Source organism: Phocoena sinus, chromosome 17 (assembly GCF_008692025.1).
Source record: "Phocoena sinus isolate mPhoSin1 chromosome 17, mPhoSin1.pri, whole genome shotgun sequence".
NCBI classification, from domain to species: domain Eukaryota; kingdom Metazoa; phylum Chordata; class Mammalia; order Artiodactyla; family Phocoenidae; genus Phocoena; species Phocoena sinus.
The window spans coordinates 23,818,122-23,838,337 of record NC_045779.1 but is presented as its reverse complement, the minus strand read 5'-3'; positions in this window follow the sequence as shown (position 1 = coordinate 23,838,337).

Genomic DNA, 20,216 nt, shown 5'->3' with positions numbered 1-20,216 from the left:
ACCCATATTGCCCTCTTTAGGTCCCATAAAACACTCCAGAGTCCTCCTAATCAATTCCCCTTTTTGCTTAAGTAGGTTCAAATTGTGTCTCTGTCACTCAGAACTAAAACAGTTTAGTTTAACAAGTAATAGATAAATACATACTTTCAATCTAACATCCTATGAGATTTGAAGTCTTGTGTGTGTTCTGGGAGCAGCCAGTCTTTGAGTACTTTTCTGGAGTTCCCACTTGGCCCCAGGTTGGCCAGCCTCTGAGTTTGGATAAGAAATTTGATGTTTAGCTTAGAATTGAGGAGCCTTCCTTTATATTATTGTTTGTTTGATGATTGATTGATTGATTGTTAACCTTAAAAAGCTTAACTTGACTGCTTCATTTCATCTAAATTAAAAGATTTAAAGGTGGCTTTGGTACTTTTAGAATTTGTATGTCTGAAACAATAATACTTTGTTTTTCAAAATTCTCTAGACCAGATACCTCTGAAGTTTCATGATCTATTGGGTTACATGAAGATATTGATACCGTTTGTATTTCTATTATTTTATCTATACAGTAATATAATTACTAATATTTAATATAGAGATTGACAATATTTTAAGATTTATAAATAAATACAATTTATGGAGCTGCTTACTAAAAAAAATTATTTTTACCCATAGGCATAGGACACTAAAAAGTTTAGACTGGGGATCCATACCCAGGAGCAATCTAGCCCTCACCCCACTCTCCCCTGGAGGGGAGGGACCCTGCCATAGCTCCAGGGTCTCTTCTCCTAAAAAAAGAAAAAAAAAAAAAAGTTTAGGGATCACTGTCCTTAGCCAATGAATTTCAAAACCTCCTTTATCACAACTGGCTGATACAGCCCAGCCTAGGCCTCATTCTTCTCACTGCTTACCTCTTCCGATTTAATTTAATGATATTCACTCTCCATACTCTGCTCATTTCATCTGGGGTCCCAATGCCATTAATTAACACCACCTTCTTACTTACTTTAGAAATATGGCCAGTCATTCCAGAAACAGTCCCATGCCTCATACTCTAAGGGAATCAATCACCAAATCCTATCCATTCTACCTCTTAGGTGTTTCTTGAACCCACCCAGTCCTCTCTATCCAGTGAGAGGCATTATCAAGTCTCGCCTGTACTATTGTAATAACCCTCCTAAGCAGGTTTTCTGCATTCAAGTTGACTTCCCTCCAATTTGTTCTCTACCAAGCAGACACAGTCATCTCTTTAAAAGCCACATATAGTCTTGTCCCTTTCTGGTTCAAAATCTTTTACTGTCTTTGGATAAAACCCCATATCTTTAAGTCCCTACATGATCTCCTTCACTCCACTTCCCAACTCTCTTTACCATGCTGCTTTCTACCTTGAGACGCAATGCTGTAATGCTGCATGAAAGGCTCACTCAGCTTTGAATGCTCACACCTACTTACTTGCCTGAAAAACTCCTATGTAACTTTTAGCTTCCAACCTAGGAACTAAAGTTCCAGAGTAGCTCAGGGTCCCCAACTCTCCAAGTAGCCTGTGTTTGTCTTTCAAAGCACATATATATTAATATCTTCCTGCCCCACTGCCCTACAAGGTCCTTGAGGGCAATAACAATATCCCCAATACCAAGCACAACATCTGCCATAAAGTACTAATGATTTGTTGCATTAATGAATGGACAATTATCTTTAACTGTGGTTAATTCCTTCCTCTGCTTGTTTTCCTAAATGACTACTTTAGGTATAAATGTTCCTAATTATTCTCATTTGTTTATTCATTTGTTCTACAAAGAATTGTTCTAGGGCCTCCCTGGTGGCGCAGTGGTTAAGAATCCGCCTGCCAATGCAGGAGACACAGATTCGATCCCTGGTCCGGGAAGATCCCACATGCCGCGGATCAACTAAGTCTGTGTGCCACAACTACTGAGCCTGTTCTCTGGAGCCCGTGAGCCACAACTGCTGAGCCCGAGTGCCACAACTACTGAAGCCTGCACACCTAGAGCCCATGCTCTGCAACAAGAGAAGCCACAACAATGAGAAGCCCACACATCACAAAGAAGAGTAGACCCCGCTCATCACAGTTAGAGAAAGCCCGTGCACAGCAACGAAGATCCAACACAGACCAAAATAAAAACAAGCAAATAAATTTATTTAAAAAAAAAAAGAACAGAGTAGAAGAGACAGCATTTTTAAGAAAAAAAGAATTGTTCTAGGTACCACTCTCTTTCAACTGATTTGTAGTTTTGTTTATGTTTCTCAGAATATCATTTATAACTAAACAATATATAAAATTTAGCTTTCTACCCAAATTTGAGTCCTAGTCACTGCACCACCACTGACTAATTGTGGGGATTTGAGGCAAGTTAATTAATTATCTCTATTATGGAGGGTTATTATGAGGTCTCAATGATAGAAGGTGAATAAAGCAATCAGTAGAGTTTATAGCACCTAGTAGGAGCTCCATGAATGTTCTTTTCTCTCTGGCCTCAGTGGTTAAAGAAAAAGGACTCCTTGCTCACTCCAGGGTGTAATTCTGAATCCCTTCTCCCTCAGCACTAATCAGAAAGGTCTCTGAGCTGAAACTCAAAGAGATCTCCAATTTTAAGCCCTTATTCACTTAATGAGTAATTAACTTTTTGGTTTGGTGAGTAAAAATTGGATCTAAGTTCTGTAATTTAGGTTGTTATCTGTGTGCTTAACAAAGGAGAAAATTACAATTTTCCTTGGATGTTCTCTCTTTCCCACAACCATCAAATAGAAGATTAGTTTAGTAGCAGGATATGGAGTTGATTCTGGAGTCAGGAAGCCCATCCATTAAGCTGTTAGACTAACGCAGGCACGAGGCGATGAGGGCCTATTGGCCAGAGGACTAAAGAGGAGAGGAGACAGAGGAGAAGCATCCTAAAGGGATGCCTTTTCTGATGATCAACCTGAAGTAGCTACTCTCTATATCTTGTTCTAATCCTCCAGGAAGCACTAACCATTATCTGACATTTTTCTTCTTTGTTTATTTACTGTCACCCTCCACTAGAACATAAGCTCAAAAAGATAAGGAACCTTGTCTGCCCTATTTACTATTACTATATACCTAGCAGCCAGAACAATGCCTGATGTAAAGTAACACTCAGTATTTATTTGTGGAATAAATAGTTACAGGAAAATGGGGACCAACCAGATAGAGTCAAAATAATTTCAAGGTTTAAAGCTTGACCAAGAAAATAAAGTATCGAGGACAAGGTACCTCTTGCAGAGGAGTAAAAAGTTTTATTTTGTTTTGTTTGTTTTCTTGTAGGAGGAGATGTGAGTTTTAATAGTTTTGGATATGTTGAGTTGAAATGACGGTAAATCCCTAAAGGTGAAAATTTCTGATGGATGGCTATTTATACCATACGATTCATTTTGATTTTGAGATTTTAAGCAAAACAAAACAAAACCCCAATTTAGTTCTAGGTCCTATCCTAGGCCCTAAAGACATAAGGATAAAGAGCAGCTGTTGCCCTTAGGGAGCCCTTAATTAGCAGGAGGAAATAGACAACTAATTATGTTAGAAAATAAGAGCTATGTTAATAAGTACTAAATTCTAGGAAAATAAGATTGGGGGAAAAACCCTGAGCTTGGTAGTTTCATTCAGGTATAATGCACAACCTATGCTCAACAAATCATTGGAAGATGACTGATGGACATGAAGCCAGGTACTGGTTATTTTTAAAAAGACAGTATGCATATTATTGTCTACTTTGTTGATATTAGAAACCATGTTTCTGAAGAATTTTTAGTAATATGAGAAAATGTTTGTGCTACAACAGTTTTTTAAAAGTAGGATACAAGGGACTTCCCTGGTGGCGCAGTGGTTAAGAGTCCACTTTTAATGCAGGGGACGCGTGTTCAAACCCTGGTCCGGGAAGATGCCACATGCCGCGCAGCAACTAAACCCATGCGCCACAACTACTGAGCCTGCACTGTAGAGCTCACGTGCCACAACTACTGAAGCCCATGTACCGAGAGCCCGTGCTCTGCAACAAGAGAAGCCACCGCAATGAGAAGCCCGTGCACCACAATGAAGAGTAGCCCCCTCTCGCTGCAACTAGAGAAAGCTCGTATGCAGCAACGAAGACCCAATACAGCCAAAATAAACAAATTAATTAATAAAAAAAAAAGTTAAAAGTAGGATACAAAATTACATACAGGGTTGGATTCTAATGATTTATTTTCTTCTTTTGGAGTTTCTAAATGTTTCACATAGAGAATATATTAATCAGACCCCCCCATTAATAACAAAAATATTTACAAAGGTAGATTGGAAGAAACAAAGTGAAAAAAAGAATTAGGGGGAAAAAGGAGACAGAAAGGTGGTACATGAGAATGTTAACCAGAGTTGTCTCAGATTGGTGGGGTTATGTGTGATTTTTGTTGCCTTCTTCATACTTTTCTGAAATTTCAAGGTTTCTATAAGGAACTATAAATCTTAAAATGTGAAAAATGTATCATATAGTCATAGATTTCACTTACTTGTTAATTTGTTTAACAAATGAGTATTTGTTTAGTGCTTAAAGCTTTCCTCAGTGCTAGAATTAGAAGCTTAGAGTTTCATCTGATACAAGCTATTTATTTCAGTGGTTAGGAAAACCCAGAGAGGTTATAAGATAACGCTTAGGTAGTTAGTGCAGGACTAGAAGAGGGATCACTTGCTTTCAGTTCTGGACTCTCCTCATTTTATCATTTTAAAACCATGTACAAGAAAAATGTGATTTTGCTAACCACATAATCAAGTAGTAGTAACTTCCTTCGTGGACATCCCTGCCATTTCCCTCTGACATACAGCCTCACATTCTTCATTCAAAAGTTCCATTTTGTTGTTCATTGACAGATGAGGAATGGATAAAGAAGATGTGATACATATATACAATGGAATACTACTCAGCCATAAAAAAGAATGAAATCATTCCATTTGCAGAAACATGGATGGACCTAGAAATTATCATACTAAGTGAAATAAGTCAGAAAGAGAAAGACAAATACCATATGATATCACTTACATGAGGAATCTAAAATACGACACAAATGAACTTATCTATGAAACAGAAACAGATTCATAGAGAGCAGACTTGTGGTTGCCAAGGGGGAGGATGAGTGGGGGAGGGATGGATTGGGAACTTGGGATTAGCAGAGGCAAACTATTATATATAGAATGGATAAACAACAAGGGCCTACTGAATAGCACATTCAATATCCTGTAATAAACCATAATGGAAAAGAATATGAAAAAGAATTTATATATATGTATAACTGAATCACTTTGTTGTACAGTAGAAACTAACACAACATTGTAAATCAACTATACTTCAATAAAATAAACTTTTCTTTTTTAATGCAAAAAAAAGCCCCATTTTGTAACATACCATTTCTCTAGTCTGAAACCTTCAAATGCTGTTCATGATCTCCCAAATGAAGAACATTGAAGGCCTTCTCCGGTCTGGTTTTTACATACTTCTCAATTATTATACTTGGTCTGCTCATTCATTGTTCATGTATAGAAAATAACAAATTTATCGGTTTGTGCCCTTCCTGTTCCATGACTACTCTCAGCTTTTCTCCTATTCTTAAGTAATTTTCTCAGCAGAGGTGTGTGGCAGGATGGAGACAATCAATCAGTGAACAGGACGGAACCCTAAACTATCCATCACAAAGGCTTAACCTCTATTTGGTTCACCATTTAACTGGTATGTGATCGTGAGTAAGTGATTTGGGGCTTGTTGAAAAGCCCGTGCACTTCACAGGGTTACTGTTCATTTCTTCATGAGTTTTTATTGTATATTTACTACCTACCAGGCTCTGCCCTTAGGTACCGGGCATTCATCGGAACAAGATGGGCACAGTCTGCACGCTCAGGGATCCAAGAAGGAAAAGATAAAAACACAAAGTAAAACAAAAATAAACGAAGCAGTTACAAATTGTGACAAATGTTGTGAAGAAAACAAAGAAGAGAGCAAGAAAGAAAAACTTCAGAAAAGGATGAGCATAATAATATTTTAGCCAAAAAGTGAAAAGGAACTAGCTTAGCTAGTGGTAGGGAATGAGTTTTTTTAAGTAGAACAGCATGTACAGAGACCCTAAGACGGGCAAGTCTTTCTAATGTTGGAGGAATTGAAAGAAGACTCTTGCTAAGAGTGCAGTGAATGAGAGACGAGAATGGCATGAGATTATGTTGGAGGTAGGCAGGCACCAGACCTGGAGGGCTTTTGGCCTGTAATAAGACATATTATTCTAAGGATTAAGGGATAGCTGGAGGGTTTTAAACCAGGGAGTGGCATAATCTGATTTAAATGGTTCTATCAGTTGCTTGGAGAATGGAATAAAGTAAAAGCCATCAACTGTAACCCAAGGAGCAATGGTGAAGGCCTGGACTGAGGAGTGGCAATGTAGGCAGAGAGAGAAGTAGACATACTTAAGACATATTTTAGAGGTAGAAATTATGAAGACCTTATGAAATAATGAACTGAACAAACTTAGTAAAGTACAAAATACTGGGTACGCTTTGAGTTTTATTATCACCCCTCTGAGCCTTGTTGAACAGAGAGAATGACACTGAGTTATTCTGCTACTGATGGGGCTTCATTGTATCTGCTCTTTATATCTGTACTGCATCACCCATCTTAGCCAATGAAATCTGCTTTTAAAAAATTTACCTTGTTCTTAAATTCTCAATATAAAATTCATTTATTCAAGAAATATTTGGAAATTCCCTGACGGTCCAGTGGTTAGGACTCCGCACTTCCACTGCAGGGAGCACGGGTTCGATCCCCGGTCCCCGTTTGGGGAACTAAGATCCAACATGCCTGCCACGCAGCACGGCCAAAAAAAAGAAATATTCATTAAACAAAAAATATTGTGCTCTCATAAATCTATATAGGTAGCAGAGTTGACTATAAATTGATCCAGAAGGTAGTTTATATATTATTTTCTTTCAAAGATTACAGTCATTCCTCGGGATCTACCGGGGATTGGTTCTAAGGCAACCTCCATCACCACCCATACCAAAATCCACGAGTGCCCAAGTCCCTTACATAAAATGGCATAGTATTTGCATCATATAATAACCTACTCACATCCTCTTGTATACTTTAAATCACCCCTACATTGCTTATAATACCTAATGCAGCGTAAATGCTACGTAAATAGTTGTAAATACAAAATAAATTCTATGTAAATAGTTGCTGGTGCATGGCAAATTCAAGTTTTGCTTTTTGGAACTCTCTGGAATTATTTTTTCCAAATACTTTCCATCCGTGGTTGGTCGAATCTGTGAATGCAGAACCCCAAAATAGGAGGGCTGACTGTATACTTGCTCTGTAAATGTCTCTTTACATACAAAAGAAGCTCCTTTATCAAACTATAAGAATTATGTGCTAGCATAAGCAAAGTATGTTGATGGAAAACAACAGAATAGAATCATAATTTGCAATGGAATTTAAGGTTACATCAAAATAAATAATTAAAAATTAGAGTAAAGAATATTAAGAACAACCATTGCATAGAAATATGTCTTTGATTTTAGAATCTTTCCTTTATTAATAAAATACAGTATAGTAAATTAATCTTAGTGACTTCTCCTATACTTTAGTAAACCCAAACATGCTGCTGTACAAACTAGAAGTCCCCATATCCGCCAAAACAAAATGAAAAATGCTTCTTTTGCTCCAATTTAACCTTAACATTCTTTGAGGAGGTTCTGAATTTCAGAGAAATCCAATCACTCACAAATAATGACAAACTCTAGCCTGTCTACTTCAAGTCCTAGCCTTTGTTTAAAGTAAGTGGATTAACATTTTCACTGTTGGGATTTTCTCCAATCTAGCTTTGATAGGTTATCAGCAATTTAAAAAAAGGACCCACCATCACAGGACTCTTTAGGTCTTTCTCCTCACTCCTCCCCACTCCCCAAAACCCCCTTTTTCTCCACAAAAGATCATATGACTCATTTTTTTTGAATGTAGGCAATAGTCTAGTACCTTACTTTTATCGCACAGTTGCAATGTTTGTTGTTTCCTTGACAAACTTTTGATAAATGTTTGCCTAATATTTTTAAGTCCAGATGTCTCTTTAATATGGAAAGAGTTAAGAGATGTACCTTTCCCTATTGCATTTTCAGGGCACTTCTGGGTTCATGGTTCTAAGCACCCAAAGGAGTGGGTGCCTCATTGGTCCACTTGGTGTTTCATGTCCAAAGCCCTGACTAGGACTTCTGAACTTCTGTGTTTTCCTGTGTAAACTTTGTCACTGCTGATTAGCTGGATTGGCCTCCAAAGAGAAGGTTCTTCTTAACAGATCCACGTGTCATTTAGGAACAGGAAGAGAGTTTGTCTGCCATGATCAGAACCTGCCACCACGGCACTTTTCTTCTTCCAAAGATACAGACTCTTTTTTAAATTTCATTTGGACAGGCTTCGTTTTTTGTTTTTTTTTTTTGTTTGTTTTGCGATAGGCGGGCCTCTCACTGTTGTGGCCTCTCCCGTTGTGGATCACAGGCTCCGGACGCGCAGGCTCAGCGGCCATGGCTTACGGGCCCAGCCGCTCCGCGGCATGTGGGATCTTCCCGGACCGGGGCACGAACTCGTGTCCCCTGCATCGGCAGGCGGACTCTCAACCACTGCGCCACCAGGGAAGCCCCAGGCTTCGTTTTAATTCTGATTACAATTATGAAAATTATGGCTTCTTGAATTGTACCTCCTTTTTTTCTTTCCTTTACTATTTGGTCAAGTGTGTGTTCTCTCTCTCCAAAAGTTTCCTAAACAGTGACATTTATAGGCTACATAATTTGTCTCATCAATAATGGAAAACTGAAAATCAATATGGTAGATATTGATCTGTGTTCTCTGATGTGCAATGTAAAGCCATTATTATACATACACACCTATATCTATATAGTATATAGGTGCATCCCCTGAATATGCAATGTTTCCATTTATTCCTGACTCCCTTCCTCCACCCCTTCTGACCGGGTATCAAGTTTACAACAGCTATTAGCAGAGCAACCACTTCTTGTAAGAGGAGACACATCTAAATGGTTTTCTGGGGATGGCAGTCCTGAACTAAATTCCTGACTTTCCATGCCCTTCCCCTCACCCTTGTTGCCAGAAACTTCGCTGTCAGCGTGGAGATACTGGGAACTTTGGAAAATGGAGATGCAGCCGAATACAGCAGAACTCCTGGAAGCTGAGTCTCAGGAACTGGATTCTTTCCAGTCAGAGCTGGAAATCCTAAGCAAAACTTAGCTTTTCTGAGCTTCGGTTTCCTTTCTGTTAAACAGGAATAATACCTTACAGGTTCAAATGTATATCAAATTTTATTATAAGGTGATATGCAAATGCTAATTGTTGCCATCATTTAAAAGTAAAGGCAGGACTTCCCTGGTGGCGCAGTGGTTTAGAATCCACCTGCCACTGCAGGGGACATGGGTTCGAGCCCTGGTCCGGGAAGATCACACATGCTGTGGAGCAACTAAGCCCATGTGCCACAACTACTGAAGCCCACGCGCCGAGAGCCCGTGAGCCACAACTACTGAAGCCGGCACGTCTAGAGCCCATGCTCCGCAACAAGACAACCCACCGCAATGAGAAGCCCGTGCACTGCAGCGAAGAGTAGCCCCCACTCGCCGCAACGAAGACCCAGCACAGCCAAAAGATAAAATGTAAAAAAAAAAAAAAAAAAAGTAAAGGCAGAAATTGTAAATAAACAAATAAATGAAAGTAGGAACTTATGGGAATTCCCTGGTTGTCCAGTGGTTAGGACTCTGTGCTTTCACTGCTGGGACCCCAGATAAATAAATAAATAAACAAACAAACAAATAAATAAAATTAAAAAATAAATAAAAGTGGGAACTTAAAGAATCAAATTTTGGAAACTTTGTCCAAAAATACCTTGTCTTAACCTGAATTTCCTCTATTAAATTGCATTACATTCTTCCTCTCCAAAATATACATGTTTGAAGTAATAATATATTCCTTATCTTTTTAAAAAAGAGCTCTGCAAATATTCAGAATCCATTAGTCATTCACATATGGTGTTCAGTTAGAAGGTTTTAATAGAAAATTAAGATAACTCCACTTGAGTGCCTGAGAGTTTTACTAGGGAAGAAAGAAGCAATCATTAGAAAATAAGACATTTTTAAGGAGTTGGAACAGGCCCAAGTTGGGGGAAGCAGTGAGGACTTGGGACAGCCTGGAGAAACACCAGCAGGAGAGAGAACAGAGGGAAAAATGGAGATAACAAGACAGGCTTCACATTTTCTAGAATTTTCTTCTTTATGGAGAAAATGGGAGAAAGCTGTCTTCATTCCACCCTCCTCAGTGATACTTTTAGGACCCAGAATTCAAGCAAGCGGTATACATCCAAGGTTGACCAGGTTTTTGTGCACTCGCCTGGGAACTCAACCATCACAGTGTTTCTGAAAGAAAAATGAATTCCAACTTTCAAAGAGCCAACCCTCAAACGCATTTTTGGAATGCAATCTGTTTGAAAGTGAAATAGCCGGGTGGCCTGTATAAAGTCATCTTTCAAAAAACAGTTGCAGTTAGAAACATATCCACTTCTGTGAAAAACTGGTTTCTAATGGGGGCTGAATCTTTTGGAGCTATCTTATATACTTTTTGGAAGGAGACGATGGGCTGTAAATGTATAAATGAGGGGGTTCATATTAAAATATTTAGGTAGATTTTGAGATTTTTTTAAAGACGGAGTTCTAGAATGGTTTTACCAAGTTCAGACATCCTGAATATCTTCTTTTTCCACAGCCCTGAAGTCAACTATTCACTTTAGGCTATAATGGGACTTCCTATCCTAAAAACAATCTCATCTACCATAAATCACATCTATATGAAAAAAAGGCTGTGCAAAACATTTATAATACTATAGCCATGTCCACATGGTTTACTAACCCCCTTCGGAGAATTTAGAATCACTTATACTCACAACTGAAAAATAAAATGGCAAGTTGAGGTGAAATAACAAAGTTCATCAAGTACTTGAACTTTTTTCAATCAGGATAGATATAACTTAGAATTCCTTCTGCAGTGATTTTACTCAGATAAATGATATGAAAAATGAAAATGATTCTTTACTAAATTATTCCAGCCAACTCTTCCCTTTTACACACTAGTTTAAGACTGCAACCCTGGTAAAATGGTAGAATGTGTGTTCAAGGAAAGAACTAACTTACTTTTCCTGCTACGGGCAGTTACCCATAAGTAGGGTGAATATAATTTATGGTACAAACCAGGACACTCTTCTCTAGAAAAATGCTAAACCAGATGAAATATCAGGAAAATAGGCATAAAACAGTATTTTCTTGGGAAATCACACTATGGTACCTGATTCATAGCTGCATTTTGGCTGCCCAGATTTCCCTCTCAACCTAGTGTGATCTGAGACAGAGGACTTAGTGCAAAGAACACTGACCCAACTGCCTTGGGTTTCCTCCTAGAGAAAAGACACATCCTCTACTAGCTCTTTAAACCAGAAAACTTGGCAAACGTAGGCCTCCTTCTTTCTTCCACCTCTTTCTTCCAACCAATTATCAATTCTCATTATTTTCGCTTCCTAACTCCATCCACTTTTACCCACTCCACTATGACTACCTTAGTTTGGGTCATCATTATCATCGGCATCATTGCAACAGCTTTCTATTGGCTTCTATTTACCTCCTGAGCCCTCCAATCCATTCTTTACAAGGATGCCTGACTGAGCTTTCTCAAAAGATCATTCTCCATCTTAAAATCCATACTGGGTCTCCATTGTCCTCAGATCAGTCTTTAGCTTTTCCTGGAAGGCCCTTCATACATGGAAACATAGGGATTTCCCTGGTGGCACGGTGTTTTAAGAATCCGCCTGCCAATGCAGGGGACGTGGGTTCGATCCCTGGTCCGGGAAGATCCCACATGCTGCGGAGCAACTAAATGTGCATGCCCGTGCACCACAACTACTGAGCCTGTGCTCTAGAGCCCGCTAGTCACAACTATTGAGCCCACGTGTCACAGCTACTGAAGCCCGCGCGCCTAGAGCCTATGCTCCGCAACAAGAGAAGCCACCTCAATGAGAAGCTCATGCACCATGACAAAGAGTAGCCCCCGGCTCACCGCAACTAGAGAAAGCCTGCGTGCAGCAATGAAGACACAACGCAGCCAAAAATAAATAAATAAAATTTAAAACAACAACAACAAATAAGTGGATACATAGCTCCAACCTCCTCTCTTAATCACCCCTTGCCCGCCCCCTTCTTTGCACACTATGCTTCAGTACACTGAATTGCCAGCCTGACTGTGCCCTTTCCTAATCCCCAGCCTCCAGTCCTAATTTCTATATTCTTTTGCAGATCATAGTAATAGCTAATCATACTATCCTGTCTCATTCAATTTTCCCCCATGTTCTAAGTCTTCTCCTTCAGTGGAAATGAATACCATGTACCTTCTGAGTGCCCAAGGGCAAGCAACATATGGAAAGGAAAATTGGCTTATTGCCATAAAAAACACAAACTCAGCAGATTTTTCTTTCCTCCTAAATTTAACATGATGAAGAAAAGTGCTTACATCACCAAAGCTCCTGAGACCCCAGGGAAATCACTGACAGCTGATTTCTCAATCTCCTCAGAGTACTGTGGAGGGCAAATGCCTCCAGTTATGGGATCCATGCAGTCACAAACGGATGAAGGTGTTTAAAAATCATAAAATACTATGTAGACGTTCATTAAGGTATGTTTATGATCACCATATTCTTATTTTAAGTTTGAGACTGTGTTTCAAACACAAAAGGATGTGGAAACATAGCCTCCTCCTCATTTGGAAAAGTACCTCGGGGGCACAAAAATTCAGCTTATGTGAGAATAAATAATGAGAATGCATTTAAAGCAAACACTACAGTGATCCTCTGGAATTCAAGTATGAAGACAGTATCCATCCCTGGCTAAATGCATCTGCTTCTGTCACGAGCTCTATCTCAAGGCACAACTCTTTTGAAATTTCATGGCCAGGACAAGAAACAACTGGACAAAATGTTACCATTTGGAACCAGTGTGCCCAGAGTTAAAGAAAAAGAAAAAAAATTGCCCTTTCTTTTCTGTGGATATTCATTTATGGTTGGTTGAGAAGGGTGTCGTGTAAGTCCAAGCTTCTATCAATACACACTTGATTAGATCTGTTAGAATAAATTATTCACATTTTGGGGAAATGTTCAGTATTCCAGGGTTCTTTCTGTATTCTGAAAGATAAATCCTTTCATAAATAATACTTGGGTATCTGGGAAACACAATTAAGTGCTTATTTACACACAGCACAAGTTAGTACTATATTAAGTAATTTAGATAGACAGTGAGTAGCCTACCCCTTTCCACTTTTTTCCCACTGTGGTTTAGAGGGAAATCTGTTACTTACGATGCCCCAAACTGAATGAGCCGGTTTTGTCCCCAGCTCTACCTCACTCCTTGCCTAGTGTGCTATATATCAATACAATGGACTTATTTCTGTTCCTCAAAACATTTGAGGTTCTTTCTTGACTGGACCTTTCTTTGCACATGCAGATCCCTCTATCTGGAATGCTGTTCCCTCAACTCTTTCCCTGCTGCCTGCTTCTTAATCTTTAGATTTCAATCTAAAATCACTTCCCTGGAAAAGCCTCCTTTGAATATGTTTTCTTTTCTCCTATTGGTTTCTAACATAGCTCCCAGTTTTTTCTCCTAGGGCTCATTCAATGTGTTATTTGTTTATCTCTTTCCTACTAGATTGTAAATATCTTGAGGGTAGGAGCCACAACTAACTTGTTCCCTGTTGAATTCCCAGGACCTGCACAGGGCCTGGCACACAAGAGGCTCCCAATATATATATATATGTCAAGTGAATGTCTGAAAACAAGGATTGAGAAAATATGTAATGACGTTGGTTCTGTGAATCAAGTATTGCTTTAAATGGTTTTGTATATTATCAATCTCAAATATCAACATACATTTTAAAATATTCATATAGCACCATTATTATATTATGTATACATAGACACTCAGGTTGCAGTAGTAGATTAAAGATCATTTTAAATTATTTTGAGGAACCCCAGTTCTCGAAGGATTGGCAGCCGCTGAAATAGACATAGAAGTTTGTGCTAAATCTTGCTTATGCTATGACATACCCTAGAAACTATTTTTTCATTCTTTCATTCATTTGTAAGAGATCCTTGGTAAAACCATGTTTTTCCTAAGATTTTTTTTAAGCATCAACAGTGTAAATCTTCTCTCTTCAAAAATTCCAGTAAATCCAGACAGTTAGCTGGTTCTAATTAATTGAGGTTTTCTTGCACCTAGCAATCACTGAAGTCTAACCTTTGCCTTTCTGTAATTTAATTTTTCTATGCAAAAAATCCCTTATTTATTCATTTTTCTCTTATTTAAATCCTACTAAATGGCATGGAGACAAAAGTGAGCCCCCTTTAGTAGTCCACGGCCCAACGGGACACATGAATAAACAATTAGTTACAATTCAGTGTCACCCAGTGGAGGAGTTGTGCTCCCAAAAGGACCACATCACCCAGCTTGAGATGGTTTCCTACAAGAAGTGGCGCATGAAGCGGAACTTAAAGGTGCCTAGGACTAAGCTGGGAGACGTGGAGAGAAAGGGCACAGCATGGACAGAGGCATTGAAAAAAGAAGCATTCTACTGTGTTCCAGGAATCACAAGCAGTTCAGTGTTCCTGGAGCATAAACCTTAGAGGAGTGGAAACTATTGAAGCTGGAGAGGTAGGCAGGGCCAGATTCAGGAAAAGGAGCTCGTACCTTATTAGGGTGCTCAGACTTTATACTCCAGGCTGTGGGGATCCACCAAAGGCTTTTGAGGGAATCGTTAGTAGTTAAACTCAAACAAAAAAAGAAAAAGAAAAGAAAAAGTTCATCTCCAAGAACATGTGAATTGAAAAATTTTATGTAAATTACTTTCCATTTTTATGCTACTAGCAGTTGGAAGACACATATCATAAACAAAAACTTCAAAGGCTTTACAATCTGGCACTCTTTTAATTGTGTTTGTTCCAAACACTTTCCACATCGAAATGGTTGTTTAAAACGAATAAATTTGACATTGTGAAGTAGCCCATCTTTAGGCCTGATGTTTACTAAATAGAAAGATTCAAAAATCATCCAATTATTTTTGGAAAATGTGCATGAATGTGTGGTATTTGGAACTCTATTTTAGAACCCAAATGTCATAGACATCTGGACACAAAAATTATGCAAGAGAGACCTTTAGAAATGTGTTACTAATTATTGACTCTTCCCTGAAACAGCACAACTGAGCCTTTGTTATATGCACTGTGTGCGGTACTGCTGTACACTGTGGCTTTTTTCACATGTTACCGTTTATTTTCATAAGATAGTCTTCATAACGAGCATCACAAAGCGCATCATAGAGTTAATAATAAAGCTAGTAAGCTTCAGAAATAAATAAATTAGGTTAGCAGCAATGAATGAAGAAAACAGTAGCTTAGAAAAAAGTGTATAAGGAAGGAAGAGGAGAAGGTTGATCAAGCTAGCTGAAGAACTGGGGGAGAATTCAGGGCAGCCAGCTATAATCGAGAGGTCATGTGAAGTTGTGGAGTTGGGAAAACTGGATTCTAGTACTGGTCTTATAACTTACCAACTTTTTTAATCTCTCTATGCTTTAATTTTTATCATCTATAACATGAAAAGGTTATACTTTATCGTACGTAAAGTCTCCTATTCTAAAATATAGGCTATAAGAGTTTAAAATATCGTCAGTTTAACTACCATATGCACCAGAACAATTCTCAGTGACAGTGTTTAAGAACAAGGCAAGATCCCTGCTGCCATAGAGCTTAAATTCTGGTGGGAAGGAAAAGACAGAGTGATAGCTGTAAATAAAATAACTGTATTCGGGGACTTCCCAGACGGTCCAGTTGTTAGGAGTCTGCCTTCCAATGCGGGGGACGTGGGTTCGATCCCTGGTTGGGGGATTAGGATCATACATGTCGCGGGAGAGCTAGGCCCACGGCTATAGCCCAGGCCCTCTGAAGCCCGTGGGCCACAAGTAGAGAGTCCATGTGTGCAACTACTGAGCCTGAGCACTCTGGAGCCCACACACCACAGCTAGAGAGAAGCCCTGGCGCTACAAAAAAAGATCCTGCATGTGGCTACTAAGACACGATGCAGCCAAAAATAAATAAATATTTTAAAAAGTAATAATCAGCATTAAAATAACTGTACTCAGTGCAAGTCCCATGAAGGAAATAAGACAGGATCATATTCTAGAGAGAAACTAGGTGGTCTGGGGCCCACATTACAGAGATGATCAGGGAATGACTGAGATCTGAAGAAAGAGAAGAATCCAGACTTGTGAAATCCAGGAGTCGGGCATCTGATGGAAGTTACAGTGCAAAGACCAGGGTAAGGAACAGGCTAAACTCCCTTGAGAAACACAGAGGAGCCAGGGGGGTTGGAATCTAGAAATGAATGGAAGAAGGACAAAAAAGGGGGTAAACTGGACAAGGACAAGAAAAGGGATCCTCATAGGTCATGGTAAGAAATTTGGATTTTTGTCTTAAGCACAACTGTCAGCGCTTGGCAGGATTTCAGCTGGAAAATGACACAGCCTAATTAAAAAAATATATATCACGTTGGCCATTGTATTGAGACTTGATTGCAGACGGCAGATTGAAAGCAAAGAAACCAATTCCAGAGGCTATTGTAAAATGCCAGTTAAGAGATAGTAGTAACTTGCACTAAGATGGAGAGGGAGAGGCATAAACCGTGTGAGTTGTGATGTACTGGCCTAAATTCTTGTATTTAAATGTCTTCAGTGTTAATGTGATACTTTAGAAGCTGCCTCAGATTAACTCACAATTTGGTAAACTTGACTTAAATTCAATGAAAAATGAAGGAGATCAGCTAGGATAAGGGTAATGCCAAATAAATGTCATTTGCTCTGAAATTTTTGTACTGAATATGGTGCCATGCATATTTGGGGATTTACAATCAGAGTTACAAATAAGTTAAGAAGAAAGTGTATTCAGAAAAGGAAATCAAGTATCTTTAGGATAGCTTGATGACTGGCAAAGAGTTCCAGTAGATATTTCTGTCCAGTTCTATTTAAAAAATACCTAAATTTATTCAACGTTCTATTGTGATGCATTAGACTAGATATTTTTCAGAGGATGGTCTCCTTTATTTTGAACAATTTCTCTGAACCAATTTGATGCAAATAAACAACCAGAACTATCCTTAAAAAATACAAAACATATCCGTTTTCACTGCTTTTTTGTTACATTTTAAAAGTGATACAGGTACTTCCCAGGTGGTCCAGTGGGTAAGACTCTGTGCTCCCAATGCAGGGGGCCTAGGTTCGATCCCCAGAGGGGGAAACTAGATCCGGCATGCTTGGGACAACTAAGAGTCTGCATGCCACAACTAAGACCTGGCACAGGCAAAAGAAAGAAAGAAAGAAGCAGGGGCGAGGAAGGGAGAAAGAAAGGAAGGAAGGAAGAAATATTAAAAAAAATAAAAGTAATACAGAAAAATACAGTGGCCAATAACAGTAGAAACCAAGACGTGTACTCCATTTTGAGAGAGCTAAGGTATAAATGCTGTTATAGCTGCCTGTTTTTTGTTTGAAGACATCAGCACATCATATCAATATGTATAATATAAACCTAGGCATTTCCTAAGTTAAAAAAAATGTGATTTTTAGTCTCCTTATTTAAAACTCAGGAATCATTTTCCTGTAGAAACAATATAACCTGCCAGGCCACCCCACAAATATCTGTTTAGCCATTATGTAGTCAAATAACAGTGAGTGGTACCTTAAGTTAAAATTATAGGATGCATGAGGGCCCCCCTTAAGCAAGAGGAATGTGAAGAAGAAAAATACTTCCATACTTTCTCTGGATACAGGCATAACTCTGGAAAATTATTTTGCCATACAATAATTTTGGGACTCTACCATCTCCTTCTCTGCAAGTCTCTGTTCTGAGAGTCCTCTTTTCTCAGATTACTTGAGTACCTACTAGTTGATTGACCCCAATATTGCATACTCCCAAAATTACTCTTTATCCTCAAATTGCCTGCCTCCTCTACTTGCCAAAATTCTTCTGTTTTCTTTGGTGTCATTTAAAAATTAGGAAAGCAATCTGATTAAATAATACATTAATCTATAAATGGCTGGTAAGTAAGTAAACTTCAAAACCATGCGTACCTTAAAAATGATGGCCTATTGGGACTTTCCTGGTGGTGCCCTGGTTAAGACTCCGCACTCCCAATGCAGGGGGCCTGGGTTCAATCCCTGGTCGGGGAACTAGATCCAGCATGCCACAACTAAGAGCCCACACGAAGATCCCGAGTGCTACAGTTAAGACCAGGAGCAGTCAAACAAATAAATATCTTTTTAAAAAATCGTTGCCCGTTGGGACTTCCCTGGTGGCACAGTGGTTAAGAATCTGCCTCCCAATACAGGGGACACGGGTTCGATCCCTGGTCCAGGAAGATCCCACATGCCGCAGAGCAACTGCGCCACAACTACTGAGCCTGCGCTCTAGAGCCCGAGAGCCACAACTACTGAAGCCCGCACACCTAGAGCCCCTGCTCCACAACAAGAGAAGCCACCGCAGTGAGAGAAGCCCACACAGAGCAAAGAAGAGTAGCCCCCTGCTCGCCGCAACTAGAGAAAGCCCGCGCGCAGCAACGAAGACCCAACACAGCCAAAAATAAATAAATAAATAACTTTATAAAAGGAAAAAAGTCCTCATACTGTTAAAAAAAAATAGTTGCCTATTAGCCCAAGTGAATCCTTAATTAATGTAAATTCAGCCAATCTAACAAAGTAAAAGTGTTTTACATGATGTAGGGTAGGCTATATCAAAAAGAAAAAGAATAGAGGAGCCAGATTTTTCCTATTTTCTTTATTTCCAGAGCCTTAGCTTCTCTAACAGCTCCATGTACAAATTCTTTTATGCATTTTACCCAAGTTAATCTTTATTACAGTTCTGTGAGTGGGTAATATCCTTGGTGTATAGAAAAAAATGCTACATCTCTACTCTCCTAAGGCATATTTGATAAAATTTTCCTTAGGATTAGAATTTGTCCCCTTAGAATACACCTCTGGTAAGCTTTTTCCTGAGCAGAGCTAGGTACCAATCCCTTACCTCATCCAAAAGTTACCCTTTTTTCGCCATTCAGATAGTCCTTGAAAGCTTTTATGTTTTCCTAGGCTAGTCAGAGAGCAGTAATTGTTTACAGGATGTCACTCTGTCTAGACCTGAGAACGCCTGTGGCTGGGCCTCCTATTTGGTGAGATGGAGTAGAAGGAGTTCTAGGCCAGTGTTTGTACTGGCTCTGTCACTAACTTGAGCGAGTCGTTTCCATTTTCTGTGTCTCTGCTTCCTCATCTAATTGGAAGGTGGATGTGAGTGTTAGGGGGTTGTGAGGGGTATATAATACCTATCTCATCTTCTCTCCCAAATTGGTGTCCAGATCAAATGAGAGGATGTATCTGAAAACTCTTTGAATAAATACAAAGCATTGTAATTCTAAAACACAACTATTTATTGAGCTCTCACTATGTCCAGGCACTGTGCTGAGTGCTTTATATGATTTATATTATTTAAGAAACAAACAAGAAGTTTTCATTAACCCCATTTTACGGAAGAGGAAATGAAGGCTTAGATCAGTTAAATGCCAAAGGTCCAAAGGATGCTGTCACATAACTAGTCACATGGCGAGTAAGTGGTGGGGCTGGGCTATGAGCCCAGGTCTATCTCGCTGCAATCGTCACCTCTTCATCACTGGGTTATACTGCTACCCAGTTTATACCTGTAAGCCAGTAGCATCGGCCTTATCTATTTTTATGAGCCCTAAATACAATTATCTGTCATACAGACATTCTAAATCTATTTTACTAATTGTATAGTGACTTACTCTACTTTTTCTCTTCATATGTTCCATATCAGTGTATTCTGTAAAAATGTAAACTTCTTAAAAATAAAGCCCATTTCCTTTAGTGTTCTCTGTATGGTCCCTAGCACAGATGTATAACTATTTTGTGATGAGAAGAAGGAAGAATCAGAAATCTAGGCTGGGTAGGAGGGTAGTCAATCTAGTGAAAAGGGTCCCCAAAACAAGTGATCCTCCCAGGAACAACCGAGAGTTTTATTATTTATTTATTTATTTATTTATTTTGGCTGCACAGCTGGCG